Below are 17,673 nucleotides of genomic sequence, written 5' to 3'. Positions count from 1 at the left end.
TTGGAAAGGAGACAAAATTTCCATCTGGTGCTGCAGACTGTGAACTTGAGTGGTGTACTCCTTGGGCAGAATCACTCAGGGTGCTGTGCGGTGCAGGTGGTGGGTGGTGGTGTTAGTGGTGCTAGTGGTGTGTGTGTGTGTGTAAGAGAGAGAGATAGATGGGATTGATGGGGGGACATTATACGACAAACTGTGAGTATGTAGGGGGCATTTAGGTGGGGGGATGGTACAAGCTGAGAGGAATGTAGGCCAGAGGCATCCATGCTGGAGTGGGTGATACAGGCTGGGAAATGATTCAAGCTGGGGAGATGTATCCTGGGGGAATTCAGGCTGGGGTGATACAGGTTGTGGGATATAGATTGCGGGGATACAGACTGGGGTGCACGGGCTGCAGAAGGTGTTGTATTAAGTTTCTATGTTATATAACAAATTTTTACACACTTAGTGTCTTAAAACACACCATTTATTAGTTCACAGTGCTGTAGGTCAGAAGTCCAGCACGGTGTGGCTGAGTTCTCCACTCAGTGTATCCCAAGGGGAGAATGAACGTGTCAGCTGGGCTGTGCTCCTTTCTAGGGCTCAGGAACCTCTTAAACTCACAGGATTGTTGGAAGAATTCAGTTCCTGTGGTTGTGGGAGTGAAGCATCATGCTGGCTTTTGGCCACGGCATTCCAAACCACTAGAGGGCGCCCGCAGTTCCTTGTGTGGTTCCCTTCCCAGGTCCTCTCATGCTTTGAGTCTCTGACTTCTCTGTTTATAACCTCTACATTCAGATTGAAAGGGTCCATTGATTATGTCATCCCTACTAGATAATCTCCCTATTTTTATTTTTGAGACAGGATTTTGCTCTGTAGCCCAGGCTGGAGTGCAATAGTGTGATTGGGGCTCACTGCATCCTGGAACTCCTGGGCTCAGGTGATCCTCCCACCTCTGCCTCCCTAGTAGCTGGGACTACAGGCACGTGCCACCAGGTCTAGCCCTCTCCATATCTTAAAATCAACTGATTTGGGACCTTAATTACATCTGCAACTTCACAGCTGCACTAGATTCATGTTTGACTAAATTACTGGGAAAGGAGTCATGTTTGACCGAATTACTGACTCATGTTTGACTGAATGACTGGGAAAAGAGTAATTACCGAATTACTCTGATGTGAATTATGCATACCAGAGGCTAGGAGTCTTTGAGACCATCTTAGAATCCTGCCTTTCAAGAGGAGATACAGGCTGGGGGATTGGGGAGTGATAAAGGATACAGTCTGGTGGGGCAATAGATTGGAGAGGATACAGGAAGGTGGATAATAAAAAGCCGAGATGGATACAGGTTAGGAAGTGGTACAAATTAAGAGAGGATACAGACTGGGGCGTGATGCAGGCTGAAGAGAGGATAAAAGTCAAGGGAGGATACAGGCCAGGGAGAATACAGATTGTGGGAAGGTCTGAGGGGCTGAGGAGTGATACACACTAAAAACAATACAGGCTGGAGTGGGATGCTGGAGGAGGCACTGTGGGCAGCTGGGTGACTGACACGTGGCTAGTTGAATCTGAGTGCTAAGACAGAACTGCGTGCCCAGGTGTGATGGCAGCATTCCACCCAGCCTCGGTAATCAGGGAGAGTTTCCTGAACAGGATGGCTAAGGTGAGTTTGGAACCATGTGTAAGTATCCTTAGCCAGACAAAGAAGACACAAATGTTCAATTCAGGTGAGAGAACATGAGCCCATCCCAGGCACAGAGGTGTCAATGTAGATTACGATGCTTAGTTGGGAAGCTAAATCTTTGTCACCAAGGCTGGAGTGCAGTGGCATGATCTCAGCTCACTACAACCTCTGCCTCCTGGGTTCAAGCGACTCTCCTGCCTCAGCCTCCTGAGTAGCTGGGATGACAGGCGTGCACCACCATGTCTGGCTAATTTTTGTAGTTTTTAGTAGAGACGGGGTTTCACCACGTTGGCCAGGCTGGTCTCCAACTCCTGACCCCAGGTAATCCACCTGCCTTGTTCTCCCAAAGCACTGGGATTACAGTGTGAGCCACCGTGCCTGGCCGGGAAGCTAAATCTTTGGTTAAACTCTTAAATGTGTTTCTTTACCCTTGAAACAGGAAAGTGCCACTGAATAGGAGAGGAAGAGTCCTGGATTATGCATCCAGAGATTTGGGTTCCTGTGTAGGCTTTGCCCTGACATTGGGCAATCTCTTGCAGGTTTAGTGTCTCATTTGATAAATAAGGAAATTGGAGCAGAAGAGAAGCACACCTCCATAATTATTATGTGTTTTGAGATCCTTAAATGAGATAAATCTATTAAATATCTGTAATAGGCCAGACATTATAATTCCAACTTATTTTCAGCTATGTAAGTCATGTAATTGGTTCTAGTTAAGTGCAATTTCATAAAATGCTAGATCATTTAAATAATAGTATAATCTCAATAAATTTAAAAACATTTTCTGCCTATGTAAGAATGTTTCTGCTTGGGGAAAAATTTAGTGTTAATGGGAACCTGGTGGATGGACATAGTGCAAATTACTTAGTTAAATTTGACAGTTTCATTGGTGAAACTTGGTGAAATTCCAAGAAAACACCACAGAATTATGCCAAAATTACCATTCTAAAATCTATTCCCAGAAAACTGTTCTTTCCACAATAACCTGAAGTTTAAATATAGGGATACTGATAGGTCCGTTTTTATTCCCAGAAAGTTCCTCAAGAAATAAAAAAAATCCATTAGCCATCAACTCAGGAAATACGTGCTTCTATAGCTGAAAATCAATACTTCATTACCTGGGTCTGCACTTGTTTCACATAATAGTATTCATTGAATATGTAATGGGTGTTAAAGACACTGTGTTTAGTACATTACACCTTATCTCGTTTAATTCTCCCAATAATCCTAGGATATCAAAACTATTATTATCCTATTTTGAAGCTAAATGCATGCTCCTGGTTCCTATGCAATACTTTTGCTTAGATTGTTTGAACACTTATTTGCTCTCTTATCTCAGGAAAGGCCAAGAACCTCCAGGTGACCTCTACAGCAGTTCAAGTCATGTTACTAAGAAATGGCTCAAAGGCATAGCCAGATTCTACTACTAAGGAGAGCTGCAATGTAAAAAAGGTGCCACTTGTGGATTTTCTGGTCTGAAAATATGCTCCTTTTGGGACAGTGATTTTCCTGTGCTCCCCCTCTAAATATATAACTGTTTTGCTTCAACCAGGGAAGCTATTAAAAATACTCAGCATGGCAAAAGCACTAGCCAATCAGAAGAGACCTTCAACTGTGCCAGGGTGTATTAGTCTGTTAGGGTTGCCTAACAAAGTACCATGAACCAAGTGCCTTAAACAACAGAAATTAATATTCTCATAGTTGTGGAGTCTAGAAGCCCAAGATCAAGGTGTCAACAGGGTTGGTTTCATCCGAGGCCTCTCTTTGTGGCTTGTAGATGGCCACTTTCTCTCTGTGACTTCACATGGTCTTCCATGTCTGTCTGTGTCCTTTTTATAAGGACACAAGGCATATGGGGTTGAATTTTTAATTAATTACCTCTTTAAAAACCCTCTTGACTGGACTCGGTGGCTTACGCCTGTGATTCCAGCACTTTGGGAGGCCAAGGTGGGAGCATCACTTGAGCTCAGAAGTTCGAGACCAGCAGGCAACATAGCGAGACTTTGTCTCTACCACAAAAAAAAAAAAAAAAAAAAAATTAGCCAGGCATGGTGGTCCATGCCCGTAGTCCCAGGTACTCAGGAGGCTAGGCAGGAGAATCCCTTGAGCCCAGGAATTTGAGGTTACAGTGAGCTATGATGGCACCACTGCACTCCAGTCTGGGCAACAGAGCAAGATCCTGTCTCTAAAAATAAAAATAAAAATCTAAAAAAGACTCTCTTTCCAAATACAGTCACATTCTCAGGTACTGGGAGTTAGGGCTTCAGCATGTGAATTTTGGGGGAATACAACTCAGTCCATAACACAGGCGTTACTCCCATTTACTTCAGGATGGTGGGGAAGAGGCGGAGGAGTTGAGGCTGGGAAAGGGATGACATTGGGCAGGCTTGGAGCAACAGCCTGGGATAATGGATAATTTCTTCCATATATTTATCATCTGCTTTAGATGTCCTTGATGTCTGCCACATTTCTTATACCCAGGTAGAAGGAGAGGGAGAGGAAGTAAGATCAATTGCTTATGTTTGTGCCTTGGGCAAAAGAATGGGCCTGTAAAACTGCTTATGAATGAATAATGCATTGCACCACGTGAAATTTTGTTATATTCCTCAAGGCTGCCTCAAACACAGCAGCATACTGGAATTAAAGACTCTGAAATTGAAAAGGATTGGGCCAAAGTACTCAGGCTCATGTCTTTGAAACAAGGAACAATGTATACACTGGAGAAGACATTAGATTTTAAAAGCAGCAGTATGAAATCTAGAAAGTAGAAGTATGAGAAGAGAAAATCAGAAGAATAGAATTTAAAAGAGAAATGTAGAGTAACAAGGAAAAAAATCTGTTTTTTTTTTTTTTTATGAACTGAGCAGAATATGATCTGACTGAGAAGTGCCCATCAATGTAAGACTGATTGCTAGGAACAATGTCATAAAATGAACATTAGCTGGCAATGGCAAGTGCCTTAAAACGCCTTTTGCAAAGAGAGAAACAGAAGGAAAACAAAACATGTCGCTATGCCTGAATACCACTTATAGAAGGCTCCTAAAAGCAAAAAGAGGAGAAAAGAAAGAACATCACATGACCCTCCATTTATCTTTACTGGGAATCTTTTGGAGAAAAGTTCATTTTGTCTTTTGTGGTGATGCCTCACACTTTAGACCAGTCCAGAAGTAAATAATTTTCTCTGTATGAGACATGCTTTCAATCACCCTGATTCTGAAGGAAGTCTTTCCACCCCTTTGGCTATTTTTGTAAACAAGTTATGGAGGAATTGCTTTGGACTGATTCTGCAAAGTGAATCTTTTATGCCTACTTTATATTGTAGGTCTTGAGGAAAAAAAAATAAAACAAAACATATTGCTGTGGCTACTTCAAAGGACTTAGGCCTGCATGAAATCTAGTTCTGGATTCATCTCGAAGCAGGTTTCTGTTTTTGTTTTCAATCTTACACTCAGGGTATTTCTTGTTCATGCACAACTCCTCTTTGTTTTTTGTTTTTTTGTTTTGTTTTTTTGAAACAAGGTCTCACTCTGTTGCCCAGGCTGGAGTGCAGTGGCATGATCACGACTGACTGAAGTCTCAATCTCCCAGGCTGTCTCTACAAAAAATCAAAGAATTAGCCAGGTGTGGTGGCTAGGTCATGTTGCTTAGGCTGAGCTCAAACTCCTGGGCTCAAGTGATCTGCCCATTTTGGCCTTTCAAAGTGCTGAGATTACAGGTGTGAGCCACCATGTCAGGCCTGCAACTCTTCTTTAAATTAATGTGAACTTCACCAATAAAAAGGATCACAGACTTGTGGTTAGAAAGGGACTTGAAACGTCAATTGGCTCAGTTCCCTGGTTTCATACAGGACACATGCACATATGGACTAACTCCTTCTCAAAGGATGTAAAAAATAATTAAATCTTAAGTCTCAGAGGCACTTACATTGGAATGTATCTTCCCAATTTGAATGAGATTGATGTATTTCATTCTGAAGCTAGCCAATTTCCTTTGCATGTGAGTAGTATTCAGTTTCATGCTTCATAATTATAAAATGTTGAGCACTGTAGTGTTACATATTTATTTAGGCATAAGCTATGGCCATGATTGGTCAACAAATACTTTTTGAGCAGCTGCTATGTCAAGGCACTTCTATAGGTGTTGTGGGAGATGTGAGATTATTTAAAACACACTGTCTTAATTCAAAGAGCTTATAGTTTTCTTGGGGGAAAGACAGTTACACACACATGCACTAACTATATTAAGAATTGGCTTTCCATGTAGACTTTATCAAATAGCTCTGCTTTGTGATAGTATCATGGAAAAAGATGATGAAAATCCATACTCCCTTTAGATCATGAAAGAAGCCTATAAATAAATTTTACATTGTGTGTTATTGGTAATGTTTTTAAGTATATACCTTTTCCTGTCAACTAAATTTAAGATTCCCAGGGAATGCTGAGTTCAATGATTGATCTTTGCATACTCCACATACCTCCCACAAAACAAAAACATTTGTTGGTGATTAACCATGGAGCTAAGCTCAATGCCAAAATACACACATAACCCACATTACATGATGCAGTGCCCATGGCTTAATGACTATGAAACACAAACTCATCTAGGGCTGTTTGGCCCCCAAAATTAACCAAAATTTATAGGAATAAAAAATTTAGCAGGAGGTTGAGTGTTACACTGAAGGAAAGTCTTTTTTTTTTTTTTTCACTGACATCCATACCATATTTAAACCTTGGTCAACCAGTATTCAAATTGTTGGTATCATTCTGATTATGAGCTACATTGTAATGGAGAAAATCTCCATTGATAGTATCCTGTCCTTTGCTTTTGCTGTCAACGTGCTCTTTGAATGTACTCTTGTGTGTCCTGAACTTGATGTTAATAACTGAATCATATTCTTTAAAAGTGACATAAACAACGTTTGTTGGAAGGTGGATAATAAATAATAATACAGTTCTTCTCAGTAAATACACTTGGTAGCTTTTCCACATCTACAACTATCTCCATAATGTCCTTATTGAGTGAACTAATGGTGTTTCATCAGAAACCCACAACCCAGTCAGACTTAAATTCATCCTGGTTTTAGGAGCCTACACAAAAGAGAATATATAATCTCTCTTGCTAATCTACTCCAGCGTCTGAGAATTTTCTGTGACAAGAGTGCTTCCTTGAGCCTGAACTTTGCTTCTCCTGGTAAATCCATTTTCTTTAATTCTACCCTTAATAGAGACAGAGAAGAGTAAATAATCTTTCTTTGCAACATAGGCAGTGGTTATGTATACCATTATGTCAGGAATAAATATCTCAAACCCATTGTTTAAGATAAGGAGCCTATGAGAGTCATTGATTTATTTACCATTGAACATTAAAAAATACAAAGATGGAGATAAGACTCTTTTGTCTGACAAAGTAAAAGGCAATTCATATCTTTTTTAGAGTTATGGATGCCATTTTGAATACACAATAGTTACTCCTGATGGCCAATTCATTTAGAATAAAAGGATATATTTCACAGAAGACATTAGACCTTTGATGTTCGAATCTCTTGAAAGGGATTTTTATAGACTGTCTCACAAGGACATATTCATGGCAGTAAAGGAAAGGACAAGATTTATTTTTTGTAAATGTTTTCAGCCTCTTTATCTAAAAAAGCTTTTTAAAAATGGCTGGTATACTTTTTGTAATTTTGTTTCTTTCTGTACCTGCGTTAGTGGTCCGTTCCTCTCTTATCTTGCTTTTTCAAGGCAACAGACAAAATTCCATTTCTTAGAACTGAATAGAAAGTTCAGGGTCTAAATAAATCCAACACTTAATAAGAGACTATTGAAAAGAATAGATTTTTAAAGAAGCAAATGTAAGGCATACAATATTCTGCTTCTATAATTGTAATAACTTTCTTGGGGAGAGCAGAGAAGCAAGAGGATTCACCAGAGTGTTAGGTAATAAAGACAGGTAAATGTAGTGGACTTGTGTATTAGCAGTTAAAAGCAACTACAGGTCAAGCACAGTGGCTCACACCTGTAATCCCAGCACTTTGGGAGGCCAAGGTGCGTGGATCACTTGGGGTCAGGAGTTTGAGACGAGCCTGGCCAAACGAAACCCCGCCTCTACTGAAAATACAAAAAATTTGCTGGGCATGGTGGCGCGCACCTGTAATCCCAGCTACATGGAGGCTGAGGCAGGAGAATGGCTTGAACCTGGGAGGCGGAGGTTGCAGTGAGCCGAGATTGTGCCACTACACTCCAGCCTGGGTGACAGAGGGAGACTGTTTAAAAAAAAAGCAACTACAATGTATAAAAGTCTGTTCCAAAGCCTTGTTTAAGGAAAATAGTTTTATTATGGGATTTATTCTTCCTACTTGTCTTCACAAAAAACTGCATACCAATGACCTAATTTAGTAGGAGGTAAAAATCTAAGCCCACTGGCACTGCAGTAGTTCAAGATGGGTCATGCCAAGTGTTCAGAGGGTTTGGATGCAATGAAAACATCTATCAGAATTAATAAAGCTGATTCTGTCTAACATGATTACCATTATCTACATCATCATCACCACAAAAATAAAATATTTATTGAATACCAAGAGTGAGTGCAGTATACTTAGCAATATTATTTTACACTAAAGTCCACTCCTGGGAATTAGAATTTCAACTTAAAAAATTAAAAGCAATCAGTCAGGCATGATAGTGCACATCTGTAGTCCCAGCTGCTCGGCAGGCTGAGGCACAAGAATCGCTTGCATCTGGGAGGTGGTTGCAGTGAGCTGAGATCGGGCCACTGCACCTCCAGCCTGGGCAACACAGCGAGACTGTCTCAAAACTAAAAACAAACAGAAAAAATTAAAAGCCACAAGAAAGTCCCCAATGGAGAATTAGAGTCAGGGAGCAGTTGGGCAGAGAACAGTGGGAGATGCTGAAATGCTCATGTTCATAAACTTTTAGGAAGGCCAAAAGGAAAAGATCATTTATTGCAGGGAGGACTTCAATATCCAACTTACAAATGACTCCTGTTCTACATAGCAGCTCCAGTTCTTCATCTTCCACGGCAGGACCTCCTTGTTGTGTATTTGGGGAGCCAATAAGAACTATAAAATCCAAGGAAGGAATTTTATAAAAAGGGAGGAAAAAATCACTGAAAAACAGGAATGGTTTTGAGGAGATCTCAGGTAAACTCAACCTTCCAAGCAGAATTTTTTCTCATGTGGCTCTTCCATTTCATTTTATTCGATGGCCTCAAATCCTTGTGGCGGTACAATTTCAAATGAAAACAAGACAAAACAAACTGCAACAAAAAACGCCCTCGGCAAACGGTGATGCAGAGTCTGGGGAGGACCTGCCAGCTGGTCTGCAAGAGCCCTTATGAAGTGGCACTTACCTCGGTCAAGTCAGCTCTGCTCAAGGCCTTGTTCTTAACTTTGCAAGACCAGAAACCCAATTTTTATGGGCGTGAATAGATGTGTTAGGAACAGACTCAAACAATTCCCTCACATAATACAGAATAACAATTTTATAGAGGTCAAGCAGACAGAAATGTTCATATCAGCAGAGACCCACGTGCCATATACATGGGACTTGGTACGTGGGAATCAAACTAATGACAATTAGTTACCATACTGAGAAGCATTTCTTCCCAACTGAGTGACAGACTCTCCAAGGACACCATAATGCTTACATCTGCATTGCCAAGGCTCTTCCCTCTGTGTGGTATTTGAATGGGTATTGTTCACTTCTGGCTCTTGGTGGTTGGTTATCCTGTTCTTTGCTAAACTTGACCAGTTCCTCTGTGACACAAAGACTTTCTACTAACCAGGACCAACTAATTGCCTAAAACTGAGAGGGCTACTAGATGAAATGCAGGATGCCCAGTTAAACTGGAATTTCAGATAAATCACAAATAATGTTTCAGTACTGTCTGTCCCATTCTTTTAATATTTGGGACACACTTTTGCTAAAAATTGTTTGTGGTTTATCTGAAATTCAAATTTAACTGGGAATCATCTATTTTTATTTGCTAAATCTGGCAACCTTAAAACTGCCTTCCTAAGTTTCCTTGCTTATTACCTTGATTGGAGTTTTTTTTGTTTTTGTTTTTTTTTTTTGAGATGGAGTTTCGCTCTTGGCCCAGGCTGGAGTGCAATGGCACGATCTCAGCTCACCGTAAACTCTGCCTCCCAGGTTCAAGTGATTCTCCTGCTTCAGCCTCCCAAGTAGCTGGGATTACAGGCATGCGCCACCATACCCGGCTAATTTTGTATTTTTAGTAGAGACAGGGTTTCTCCATGTTGATCAGGCTGGTCTCGAACTCCAAACCTCAGGTGATCTGCCCACCTTGGCCTTCCAAAGTTCTGAGATTACAGGTGTGAGCCACTGCGCCTGGCCTGATTGGAGTTTTTATTATTCCCAAGCTCTAAACCTCCCCCTCACACCCCCCGCTGCCACCGCCCCATAGTTTCTTGCTTTACCTGTAAAAGGTTAATAACATTCATTGTATGTGGATTTACTTATTTGGCTTGCACAGTACAACTTTCCTTAACCCACAATTTGTGTGTGTGTGTGTTGAGGGAAGAGAAGAGTAAATCTTATGACCACTGCCATGTATCAACAGCAGATGTTGAGATAAATTGTATAAACCAGAGTTGTTGAAAGCAGTACAAACCATTTTTGGAAGGATACAGGACTAGTATAAATGAGTTCCAATAAGATCACTTTACTTTTACTGCACACCTGAAATAATTTATATTGAGGAAATGGGAGACAGGAATTTTGCTATGAGAGAAGGGTAATTTTGAAGAATGGAAAATTTTGAGTCTAACTCAGGTCTGGAACTAGAATTCTGTACTTGGAACTTAGATTATCATGTGGCTACTGAGTCTCTAAGAAGAGTAGGATGTTAGAAAGGGATACTGAAAAGGAGGCAGGAAGATGTCAAAGAAACTTTGAATGTCTCGGCCGGGCGCGATGGCTCACGCCTGTAATCCCAGCACTTTGGGAGGCCGAGGTGGGTGGATCACGAGGTCAGGAGATCGAGACCATCCTGGCTAACATGGTGAAACCCCATCTCTACTAAAAATACAAAAAATTAGCCAGGAGTAGGTGGCAGGCGCCTGTGGTCCCAGCTACTTGGGAGGCTGAGGCAGGAGAATGGCGTGAACCCGGGAGGCGGAGCTTGCAGCGAGCCGAGATCGCGCCACTGCACTCCAGCCTGGGCGACACAGCAAGACTCTGTCTCAAAAAAAAAAAAAAAAAAAAAAGAAGAAACTTTGAATGTCTCAGATTTGTGTGTAAATGTGAGGAGAACTGGAATTCCTTCCTCTTGCTGTCTCTCTTCTGCCTGGCCATCTGGTTAGAACACCCAGAATTCAGGTTAGTTTTTTTTTAGTACTATTATTTACCTGTATTTGGGTTGAGTAGACTTAATATTGTGGGCTAGCTAGTAGCCCCGCCATACTATATAACATTGTTTTTACAAGAAGATGTGGTCTGAGTTTCAAACAACTGACTTAAAAATAAAATGCTGAAATACAACGTGGTCAGGCTGGGTGTGGCTCATCCACCTGGTGGGTACTGAATCCAGGTAGAAGACCTGGCCACAGTGCAATGTATTGCACTGAATACATACAAAAAGCAGATCTCAGGCCAGGTGTGGTTGCTGACACCTATGATCCCAGCATTTTGGGAGGTCAAGGCAGGCAAATAACTTGAGTGCAGGAGTTCAATACCAGCCTGGACAACATGGCAAAACCTCGTCTCTACAAAAAATTAAAAAAAAAAAAAAGCTTGGTGTGGTGGTATACGCCTGTGCTCCCAGCTACTCAGGAGGCTGAGGTGGGAGGATTACTTGAGCCTGGGGAGGTCGAGGCTGCAATGAGCAGTGATTGGGCCACTGAATTCCAGCTTGAGTGACAGAGCATGACCCTGTCTAAAAACAAACAAACAAACAAACTTCATAGATTCAATTCAATCCAATCACATTCTGGAAGTACCTTATGTACCCATAACAATGTTTCAGTCAACCACAAACTGCGTATAAAATGATGGTCCCATAAGATCATGATGAAGCTGAAAAGTTTCTATCACTTAGTGACATGGTAGCCATCGGAATATCCTAGCACAATGCAACATAATGCATTACTCTCCTTTGTGTGGTGATGCTGGCGTAAACAAACCTACCATACTGCCGGTCATATAAAATTACAGCACATACAATAATGTACAGTAAATACTTGATAATAATAAATGTCTATGCTACTCTGGCTTAAGTGTTTACTGTACTATACTTTTTATCATTAGAGTATACTACTTCTACTTGTATATAAAAATCTTAACTGTAAAACAGCATCAGGCAGGTCCTTCAGGAGGTATTGCAGAAGAAGGCCTTGTTATCACAGGAGATGACTGTTCTATGTGTGTTATAGCCCCTGAAGCAGGACAAGATGTGGAGGTGAAAGATGGTGATAATGATCCTGACTCTTTATGGGCCCAGGCTAATGTGTGTGTTTCTGTTTTGTTTTTTAACCAAAAAGTTTAATTTTTTTTTTGAGACAGAGTCTTGCTCTGTTGCCCAGGCTGGAGTGCAGTGGTACGATCTTGGCTCACTGCAACCTCCGCCTCCCAGGTTCAAGCGATCCTGCTGCCTCAGCCCCCCTAATAGCTGGGATTACAGGCACGCACCACCATGTCTGGCTAATTTTTGTATTTTTAGTAGAGACAGGGTTTTGCAATGTTGGCCAGGTTGGTCTCAAACTCCTGACCTCAGGTGATCCACCCGCCTCAGCCTACCAAAGTGCTGATATTACAGGCATGACCCACCTGGCCTTTTAAAATTTTGTTTTTTAAATAGAAAAAGGCTTATAGAATAAGGAAATAAAGAAATGAAATATTTTTGAACAGCTGTACAATATGTTTGTGTTTTAAGCCGTGTTATTACAAAAGAGTCAAAAGTTACCCAGCCGTGGTGGCATGTGCCCGTAGTCCCAACTACTGGGGAGGCTGAGGCAGGAGGATTGCTTGAGGTTAGGAGGTCCAGGCTGCAGTGAACTGTGATTGTACCACTGGACTCCAGCCTGGGTGACAGAGTGAGACCCTGTCTCAAAGAAAAAAAGAGTCAAAAGTTAAAAAAAATTTATAAAGTAAAAAATTCTGGTAAGCTATGGTTAATTTATTATTGAAGAAAAAATGTTTATGTCTACAGTACAGCCTAAATGTACATTGTTTACACTACAGTAGTAGTGTAGTGTACAGTTATAGCCTACATAACTACAGTAGTGTAGTTACGTACAATAGTATACAGTTATGTCAGTAGTGTAAGGTTATGTACATTACAGTAGTGTACAGTTATGTCCTAGGTCTTCATATTCTCACTCATCATTCGTTGACTCACCCAGAGCAACTTCCAGTCCTATAAGCTCCATTTATGGTAAGTGCTCTATACAGATGCACCATTTTTTATCGTTTAAACTGTATTTTTACTGTATTGTTTCAATGTTTAGATATAGAAACACCATTGTGTTACAATTGCCTACAGTACTGAGTACAGTAACATGCTGTACAGGCTTGTAGCCTAGGAGCAATAGGCTATACCATATAGCCTTGGTACGTAGTAAGCTATGCCATCTAGGTTTGTGCAAGTATACTATTATGCTCGCATAACAACAAAATTGCCTAAGGATACATTTCTTAGAATGTATTCCCCTAATTAATCAATGCATGATTATACATAGATAATAATTTCTAAAGGGAAGTGGAATGGGTAACAGTGCATACCTGCTGGGCACCGTGGCACATGTCTGTAATTCAAACACTTCGGCAGACCGAGGCAGGAGGATCGCTTGAGTCCAGGAGTTTGAAACTAGCCAGGGCAAGATAGGAAGACCTCATCTCTACCAATAATAATAATAATAATAAATTAGCCAGTCGTGGTGCCGCATGCCTGTGGTCCCAGCTACTTAGGAGGCTGAGGTGGGTGATGGCTTAAGGTCCCAGGAAGAGGTCGAGGCTGCAGTGAGCCATGATGGCGCCACTGCACTCCAGCCTGGGCGAAAGAGTGAGATCCTGTCTCAAAAACAAACAAACAAACAAACAAACAAACAGAAACCAGTACATACCTGTGCACTGTGTTAGGTGTGGGGGTCAAAGGTGAGCCAGCTTTTGCTCTGACTTCAAGGTGTTTATAATTAACTACAAAAGGGGACTAAGGTATTATGAAGAAGGGAGTTAATAAGCACAATAAGGGACAAATGTGAAGAGTGCTCTGCAAATGTAAAATGCTGCGTTGTGGAGGTTGTTCCAAAACGGGCCTTTAGATTCCGACACCTCTTTCCACACCATTAGAAGTAACAGAAAAAGAAAAGTCCTTAAGAGGCTCAAGAATGGAGGACACAAATTCCCGGTGGCCACGCGAGCCGGATGACCTTGGAGAAGTTACACAGCCCTTAGCCTTAACCTGCTACTCTGGTAAATGAGAACTACAATATCTACCCTTCTATCGTGCAGATTAAGCAGGTAAAGTAATGGGCAAAGCATCTACTCTTGTGCCTGGCAGGAGTAAGGGCTCAATAAACCTTACTTGTGACTAGCACTAGTTTGCAACTTCTCCGACGGACTGAGAAGGGACATTCTGTGTAGAGTTACTTTAAGGGTCCTACTTAAGGGCACCGCCAAGCCGTCCATAGTTTCCACAAGGAACACTGCAGTCTCAGATTTGCGCTCCTTGCCTGAACCAAAGACAGCAAAATTGAGGTTTTTCTCGTGTAAACGGTGCCCTGGTCTCTTCCGCGTAGGTAGGGAGGGGAGCTGCCGCAGAAGCTCCCGCTTAAAAAGGGGAAGCGGAGCACGGGATCTCCGAGGGGTCCCAGGTGCCGGGACTCCAGCAGAAGCCGCCCCCGCGGGAGAGCGGAGGCGGGGAAGTGGGCGCAGGGGGGCGTGGGCGACGGCGTCGGCTGTCAGTGCCAGCAGAGCCAGGGCGGGCACACCTACTCACCGCCCAATCCCCGGCCGTAGCCGCGGCCTTATGAATAAGCAACAAAGCGAAGCGCCCTCCCCCTAGCGTCCCAGACAGCGGAGGGAGTCGCCGCCGCTACCGCCGCCGCCGCTACCGCCGCCGCCGCAGGGCCCGCCGCTGGGATGCCGAGCGCCCGCGCCGCCGCTGCCTCTGTCCTCCGCGCGCTGCTCAGCTGAAGGCGCACAGGTGAGGACGGGCCGGGCTCCGGCCACTTGGGCGGCCGCGGCTGCAGACGTGGCGCCGGGGCAGGGACGGAACCGGAGCCTCAGTGGCGTGGGGTCGCCCCGCGAGCGTAACAGTCCCGGGAGCGTTGCAGCCCTGGGTGCGCCAGGCGTGCGCCCCGATCCTCCTCCGGAGCGCGGTGCCCAGGTGTGGGGTGCGCGGGGGCAGCTCTGGGCGCGCTGGGCGCGGCGCGCAGGCCTCGGAGGACTCACCGCACTCCTCGCTCCAGCCCAGCCTCCCAGCTCCACACCAGCGGGCCGGCCTTTGTGCTGGCGGAGCTTGCAGGCTGGCTGCTTTTGTGTGGGCTTTTCTTTCTCTTTCTCCCTCCGCTCGCAATCCCACAGCAGTGAGAGAGAAGTTCCCGAAGACAACGGTTTGCTCCTTTCAAACCGTCGATCGCAGTGTCCCCAGTGCCACTCAGAGCCTAACAATCGAGGAGCGAATCGTTGCTGCGGTCACCACCGAAATATGTCCTGCCACTTTGCAGAAAACAAACAGTTGAGTGTTTAGAGCAGAGATGTCGAGCCTCCTTGCTCAGCCCCTGACTCGTCCCCCAGGACGCGGCTGGAGGACGCTCCTTGGAAAGGTCACTTAATTAGAAAGAGGGCCTGCGGGTTAGACCTGGGGGAGGCGAGGCTCTGCTTGAGGCTCCGGAATAGTTGGGAGGTGCTGCCGGAGGTGCCCAAATGTCTCATGTGCCTCGTGGTCACTGACAGAATCTGACTTGTGTAGATTCCAAACATGTAGAACCTTGGCTGGCGAGGAGGCAAGCAGGAGTGAACAAAACAGGACCCTTAAGAGTTTGGGTTCTCAAAGATGAGATGATCCCGAGGATCCGCCTAGCACTTGGCATCCAATTTCAGTGCAGAACTGATGTGGAAGAGAGGAGAGATGGCTGCTTTAAAGTGTCTGCCTTCTTTCTTTGGAAGTTTTAGTTTGAAACTTGAGGGGGAGTGGGGAGTGGTTCACAAAACCATCCCTAGGGTTCTGAAGGATCTCTTCTCCAAAGGGCAAAAATTCTTGAGTGGTCAGAATTCACATGCCTTCTCTTTATTTTGGTGTATTTCCTTAATCACAAATGATGCTGTTGGGCTCCAGGGAGTCTCCTTTTAGCCAAGCATCTACAGTCATTGACTGACTTCGGCACGTATGCCAGTAGAACCCCACAGTAGCATCTATTGAAACACACAACCGGGTAAGGTTTCACAGTATCAGAACATTGCTTCTTTTACACACAGAGGTTTAAAGGTACTCTGACTTGCTCTTATGAATAAAGTGGTTTTTTTTTGTATTTGTCATAATAATGAACCAAGCACTTGTGCAGCAGACAGATTTGATATTAGTTGAGTTTATTCATAAAAACTCCCAAGGCTCACCAAGTCTAAGGTAGCTACAGCAACGGAGCCAATTAGAGAGATGTGAATTTGTCTTTGTTTTCATGGGAGGCTTCTTACTACATATTCCGGAGTTTCCTGCCAGACCTTTACAGTATTATAATTTGGTATTACGGAAATGGTTTGATGCTAAATATAAGTATAGAATCAAAATGAGGAAAACGGGTTTATCTGTTATGGAAAATGTCCACTCCCCACCTAAAGGTGTCCTTTGCCCTTTATTCTGTAGATGTTTGTCTGAAAAGTTGTGTATGGAATTGTATTTTTGTTAATTGAACTTAAAAAACTTCTCACATAGGGAAGCTGTATATGCAGAGGGAAACTGGTTTTAGTTTTTGTAAAATGAAAACTCATTCCCTAAGCAAGATGTGAGGTCAATCTTATTTTTCCATATTGTGTTTACTTGGTGATTATAAGAGAAGTATCTGAAGCTAGTTTCAGCTTCCCTTTAAATGTCAACTACTTAGAGATCTAGCCAAGCAAATGGCTACATTTGTGTACCACAGAAACCAGAAATGATATGTCCAATTGGGTCACTGAAATAAACTGTCTGATGGATGGAGAAGAGTTTGTTGATCAAGATTCATCAGGATAGGATTCTGCAGACAGCAGAAGCCTCTCAGGTCACATTGTCTACATGATAAAGCTGAAAGGAGAAGCTCCATGAAAATACCTTGGGGAAAAAAATGCTACTCCATTTGTGGCTGATGTTACAGATGCTCCAAATTGCTCACATTTCTGTATTTGACAGGAATGCATGTCAGTAGCATGCTAGTATGTCTTATATTGCATGATAATTTACTTTTGTTTCAAACTGCTTTTATGTCTATTATCACTTTTGTGTGTGTTCTCCACCCTTCGAAAAAATATAACCAGCATTATTATTTCTACTTTGCAACAAGAAAACTTGAGTTTCAGTGATTTGCCTAAGGTAGAACTGGAACTCGAAGAAGCCTGTTTTTAAATCTTCAAGTCTATCTCCTTTTACGGGGATGAGATGATATGCTAGGGGTGATAAGCACGGATATCTTCATTTGTCTACATCACTAATTTGTAGAGACTGAAGCTCCTGGGCTCAGTATGTAGAACTTAGATGTGGTCTTCAGGGATGGTAAAGTACTTTTTACTGGTATTTAGTTTCCAGAGTAGCTATTTTGACCCCAGCCTACTTACCCTCTTCACTGCCAGCTCTGGGGCTGCTTTCCTCCTGGGGGACCATGCTTTTCTTTGTGGTTACTTACTCCTTCTCCCTCCTTCCATTGTGATGGAACATGCTGCTGAAAGGATTGTTTGTCATTCAGCTATTTAATTTATGGTGAAGTATAGCTGCAGCCCAGATCCTAAAGCCAATATAACAGACCAGTGATGATTGTCAGTAGCACAGTTAATCAGAAACGTGGTACC

General features: G+C 42.9%; 1 protein-coding gene across 6 annotated transcripts in view; it reads left to right on the top strand.

Annotated features, from left to right (window-relative positions):
• Positions 1-14,462: 14,462 nt before the first annotated feature.
• The window catches only part of ARMH4 (armadillo like helical domain containing 4), a 156,048-nt gene continuing 152,837 nt past the window's right edge, over positions 14,463-17,673 (top strand). For all 6 annotated transcript variants that reach the window (XR_008620897.2, XR_008620896.2, XM_034937629.3 and 3 more), the window contains exon 1: positions 14,463-14,839. The gene's annotated coding sequence lies outside the window, so the exon portion shown is untranslated. The remainder of the gene's footprint in view (positions 14,840-17,673) is intronic.

The sequence above is a fragment of the Pan paniscus genome, chromosome 15, assembly GCF_029289425.2.
Source record: "Pan paniscus chromosome 15, NHGRI_mPanPan1-v2.0_pri, whole genome shotgun sequence".
NCBI classification, from domain to species: Eukaryota; Metazoa; Chordata; class Mammalia; order Primates; family Hominidae; genus Pan; species Pan paniscus.
The sequence above is the reverse complement of the archived record's forward strand: the minus strand, read 5'-3'. Positions and strand labels throughout refer to the sequence as shown.